Source organism: Notolabrus celidotus, chromosome 16 (assembly GCF_009762535.1).
Source record: "Notolabrus celidotus isolate fNotCel1 chromosome 16, fNotCel1.pri, whole genome shotgun sequence".
Classification (NCBI taxonomy): Eukaryota; Metazoa; Chordata; class Actinopteri; order Labriformes; family Labridae; genus Notolabrus; species Notolabrus celidotus.
In genome coordinates, this window is record NC_048287.1 from 2,690,802 (window position 1) to 2,696,801 (window position 6,000).

Sequence of the window (6,000 nt, forward strand, 5' to 3'; positions counted from 1 at the left end):
GGTCCTGCTGGAGGTTTCTGCCTGTTAAAGGAAGTTTGTCCTTGCCACTGTAACTTGCTAAATGCTGCAAAGTGCTCTGCTCATGGTGGATTAAGATGAGATCAGACTGAGTCCTGTCTGTAAGAGGGGACTGGATCTTATCCTGTCTTGATCTCAATCTTTATTTGTATAGCGCCAAATCACAACAAACGTTATCTCAAGACTCTTTTACAAACAGAGCAGGTCTAGACCACTCTATGTCAAATTATGAACAGAGACCCAACACCAAGACAAGATAAGAGTCAGTCTGACCCCACCTTAATCCACCATGAGCATTGCACCTCGCAGTATACAGCGGAGAGGACAAACTTCCTTTAACAGGCAGAAACCTCGAGCAGGACCAGACTCATGTTAGACAGGCATCTGCTGAGACCCAGTTGGGTCTGGAAAGAGGGATAGAGGAGAATAAGAGAGAGAGGGAGTGGTGATAGTGATGAGACGAGTAGTAGAAGCTGTTGCCGCTTGAGTCCAGGATGTCCATATCAGCTGGAGTCTGGAACGTCCACAGCAGGAGGACGTCTACGGCAGCTCAGAGGAACCTACGAGACAAGGGAGCTCAGGGACTCCAGAAAGGTCTATGGTTAGTAACTTTCGTTGATGATGTTCGGTCTTTGTTAATAATAGAACATAGAGTACGGTCTAGACCTGCTCTGTTTGGAAAGAGTCTTCAGATAACATTTGTTGGGATTAGGCGCTATATAAATACAGATTGGTTGATTGAGATTTGTGGTGCTTTAACCTAAATGAAATAAAACCTCATTTTCTTTGTAAACCACATTTTAATTACTGCTGAACATACACATCTCATGAATGTGAAGTCTTTGAGAGCAAGCATTATTTAAAATACCAAATTAGATGTTGCAAATGAAATACCCCTGACATGACCACCTTGTTTGAAAAATATAACCAAGCAGTACATTTTCTATTATCTTGGTCGTCATATTTTAAGGGTAGGCCCGGTGTCCATTGGACAGGCTGTGTTCTTAACATGTGAGAAGAAGTCAGACAGACAAAAAGATCAAAATAAAGCTGTGTTATTAGATCAATGGACCCCTCCTCTGCAGCTCCGATGTATTAGTGTTTCATTTAGCAGGACTCGGGGCTATGAATTCAATGTTGCTGAAAGGGTACTCACATCTGCAGGAGGTACGTCTCACACTGTGACAGGCAGAATGGAGAGAAAAATATCTCCTCAGTATCAGCCGGGATCAATGCTGGAATATCTCACGGTGGACTCCAGAGAGAATAGCAGCAGTAAGAAACGCCCTCAAAATGTGAAAAGGTATTATTACACAATACCTGCTATCATAATCTCCATTATTCTATTAATGGAGACTTGGGCGAACGTCTGATTAAAATGTCAGAGCCACGAAGGCAAAACCTCGCTGTGACCTCCCTGAATTTGAATTAATGAGATATTTAGACTGTGGTTTTCTTTCCTCGCTGCCCCATGGGCTCTGTGATTATCCTAAGCTGTGGAGTACATCTGTGTCTATTAATTTTCATCTGACAGTAAGTAGGCAGGCATATATTCAGCAGACATCTTGGTCACTCATAGAGGAGCTTTGAACCCGCATGCTGAGGGTCAACAGTCAGTTTGTTAAAGCCGAGGAGCCGCTGAACCAACGGCCACTTTGACATTTTATCAGCACATGCACTGATACTCCTCGCTGACTTAATTAAGAACGTTCCATGTCTCCTTCTCATGACAGTGTTGATGAGCAGTCACATGATTCAGGTTTTTTTATACTGTACTGTTTATTTCCCAGCACGGCGTCATGTCACGTTGCGGTACTTTGCATTACGTCACACACTCTATAAGCAGAACTCCTAGGTGCGAATACCTCAAATATGCTGAAGCATTTGTCTGCACCGCCTTGAAGCTTGGGGTTCACGTCGGGCTGAAATGGAGAAGGGTTCATGTGAACATGTTTGCGTCGGGAAGGCGAACCCCCGCTGACCTCTCCCCGTTCGGAGTCAGGACGCTTTGCTCCAGGGGCCACGTATGGACTCACGCAGCCGAAAATGAGGCACCTAGAGTGGGTAAAATAACTCAGTGATGACCCCTGGAGGAAAAGTGTTTTTCCTCTCCAAATTCAAAGTCTTTTCATCCAGGCTCGAGGGTCCACGTATGGACTCACGCAGCCGAAAATTAGGCACCTAGAAGGGGTAAAATACCTCCGTGATGACCCCTTGAGGAAAAGTGTTTTTTCTCTCCAAATTCAAAGTCTTTTCATCCAGGCTCGAGGGTCCACGTCTGGACTCACGCAGCTGAAAATTTGGCACCTAGAGTGGGTAAAATACCTCTGTGATGACGCCCTGAGGAAAAGTGTTTTTCCTCTCCAAATTCAAAGTCTTTTCATCCAGGCTCGAGGGTCCACGTCCGGACTCACGCAGCAGAGAATGAGGTCAACCTATTGTTCAGTATGTTCAAGTTGAATATGTTCATGTTCAGTCTTGTGCAGACATAATTTGGGGAAAAATTAAAGGGTTCCTTTTGGTGCGGAAGACTGTGTAGAACTACTTTTTCCCCCTCAAAACAATACTCAGGAATCGTTAGGAGAATTGATAAGGAATTGTATTGATAAGCAGAATCAACAATGGCATTGACATTGATAAAATCTTAGCAATTCCCACCCCTATACTGAATAAATTATATGAACATAAGCTCATCACAGAAGATTTGTGTCCCCCTGAGCACTTCAAAGCTCACCTGACACAGACCTGCTTTTAGCAAACTTATAAGTAAACGTCCTCATAAATGTATTTGTTGCCCGTGGTGAAAGCATTACCTCTTCCATTTTCTTCCTGCAGCAGAAAATAGCCAGAGCTGCAATCAATGTTCAGAGCTACTTCAAGTCCTTGAGCTTCTTTGTGAGTCTCACTTTCAACATAAATATTAAAAGATAGTAATGAATGTTTTTTAGACCCCTTGAAATCAAGCCTGCAGCTATAAGTGTGTATTAACTGAAGTGGAGAATAAAACACACATTGAAGAGTAACTGAGTTGTGTTGTGAAGAGAAGCTTTTAAAGACAGTGCACTTAGTGTTTACTTTTTCTCTGAATGGACTTTTATGACTTGCAAAGCAATCATGTGTTGATCACTGAGGAGTTCAGTCTGCAGAGTTTCCTCCTGGGTTACCCTAATTTGAAACTTGCTAAGTGCACTAAGGGTACAATAACGTCATCTAAAATTGATTACACAACAACGAGCTTGCACTGATAAATATTCACATCATGGGAACATTTGGAATGAAAAACGTTCGCATCGTTTGACATTAACGAATCAATTCCCCAGTAACTTCAAATGTGTGCTTGTTGCTTTTATAGCAAAAAACAAGAAGTAATGGCTTTGGGTGTTTTAATCTAATCTGTGCCTCAACCCCAAACTAAATCTGCAGGTTTTTTTTTATAAACCTTCCCCTGTACGGTGACCTTGAGTTTTTGAAAGGCACCTATAATTAAATGTACTGTTATTATTATTATTATTATTATTATTATTATTATTATTATTATTATTATTATAAATCATTGATTATTATTATTATTATTATTATTATTATTATTATTATTATTATTATTATAAATCATTGATTATTATTATTATTATTGTTATTATAAATCATTGATTATTATTATTATTTTGTATTTTTTTTAAATTATAAATCATTAATTATTATTATTATTATTACTACTTATCATTGGTTATTATTACTGTTATTATTATCATTAATATTATTATTATTGTCATTTGTATTAGTTATTATTTCTATCATGTTATTATTATTATCATTTTCATTATTGTTATTATTTATATCATTTTATTATTTTTATAATTGTTATCATTATTATTATTATTATTATTATTATTATTATGCATTACTTATCATTGGTTATTATTGTAATTATTATTATTATCACTACTTATCATTGGTTATTATTGTTATTATTATTATTAATATTATTATTATTGTCATTTGTATTAGTTATTATTTCTATTATGTTATTATTATTATTATTATTATCATTTTCATTATTGTTATTATTTATATCATTTTATTATTTTTTTATTGTTATCATTGTTATTATTATTATTTGTATTATTATAATTATAATAATAATAATAATTATTATTATTATTATCATCATTTTTGTTTATTATTATTATTTGTATTATTATAATTATTATTATTATTATCATCATTTTTGTTTATTATTATTATTATTATTATGAGAGCTGATTTTTCTGGAGGAAAGGTCATAAGACAACCCATTCTCCTTGAATCCTGTGTCCTCCTCACGTCACTGGTTACGTTATGTACCTCACATCTTTGTGGACCATATTCAGAGCCATTGCGGTCCTGTCATGTTAGCAGCTCAGTAAATGGGCCAAAAAATTACCATCTTGGTCATTGAAGAGATAAAGAGGCTTCTCTGTTCAGAGATTTTCCTAGTGTTTGTTGTGAAGCAGCACATTAAGGTGTCATGTCAAATGCAGCAGTCTTGACGGAGCTGCATTGCCGACACGGACCAAATCACCTGACCCTGACACCTAATACAACCCTGTGTGTGAGAGAGAGTGTAATTAGTCGAGATGGATTTCAGAACCAGCTAAATGTGAAATTGAAGTTTATTTGTTTCATGTGAGCTGGAATACTCAGCACCTTCGTTTTAATGACCTATCCTTTGAGTTCAGTTTGTTGCGTTTGATTGATAATGAAAAATAAAGAAATATCAAGTGGTAGAAAATCAATAAAAGCAATGCAACTTCTTCCTCAGTCGATGAAAAATACATTTGGTACAGTGAAGTTATACAATCCTTGCTCCTTTGTCTATTGATTTCCCTGTGGATGCCAGTGTAGTTAATTTAATACACTTGATTTTCTGAAGCAAGATTCAAAAGAGGAGAGACAAAGAGCAGGGAATAAATGAAGAAAGTTGAGAAAAATGCTGCTGAACTTGGTTGCCATTGGTTTTCCAGCAGCACACTGTGCATTTGATGGCAGCTGCTGCTAGTTTGATGTAATACCGACTGCCTTTCAAACACATTGTTATTTCACTGAATGTGTCATTGGCGGTGAGGTAAGGAGCAGTCTAATGGTTGTATAACAATGAACTCAGCGTTGCCTTTTCGGTTTGATTGAGACCTGCAGTGCTGCAAAGGTGGGCATATTTCAAAGATGAATGTATCATCTGCTCAGATATACAGACAGAAGTTCTTTTGTTAAAGCAAGAGGCAAAAACTAAGCGGTGAAAAAAAAGACTGGAAGAAATCAAATGGGTTGCCCAGCAAACGAGCAGCTCGATCTATTTACCTGAGTGTCTATCTCACAGAGGGAAGAACGAGAGGGCAACAAATCCCTGCTGGATCTCACATTGATGATGAGGAATTTTAAACTTCACTGTTTCATTCACCGACTTCCTGATAATCTCTGTGGGATGTGATCACTTTCTATCAATTAATCTTTATTTGTACTGCGCCAAACCACAACAAACGTTATCTCAAGACGCTTTTACAAACAGAGCAGGTCTAGACCACTCTATGTTAAATTATGAACAGAGACCCAACACCAAGACAGGGTAAGACTCAGTCTGACCCCACCTTAATCCACCATGAGCATTGCACCTCACAGTATTTAACTAGTTACAGCGGAGAGGAAAAACTTCTTTTAACAGGCAGAAACCTCGAGCAGACTCATGTTAGACAGACATCTGCCTCGACCGAGTTAGGTCTGGAAAGAGGGATAGAGGAGAATAAGCACGTCGGTATAAGCTGGAGTCTGGAACATCCACAGCAGGAGGAGGTCTACGGCAGCTCAGAGGAACCTACGAGACAAGGGAGCTCAGGGACTCCAGAAAGGTCTATGGTTAGTAACTTTAATGGGACAGGGAGAGTTCAAGTCAGTGATGAGGGGGTTGGGGGGAATGGGGTGAGAAGGATCCCAGTGTGTCAGTGTGGC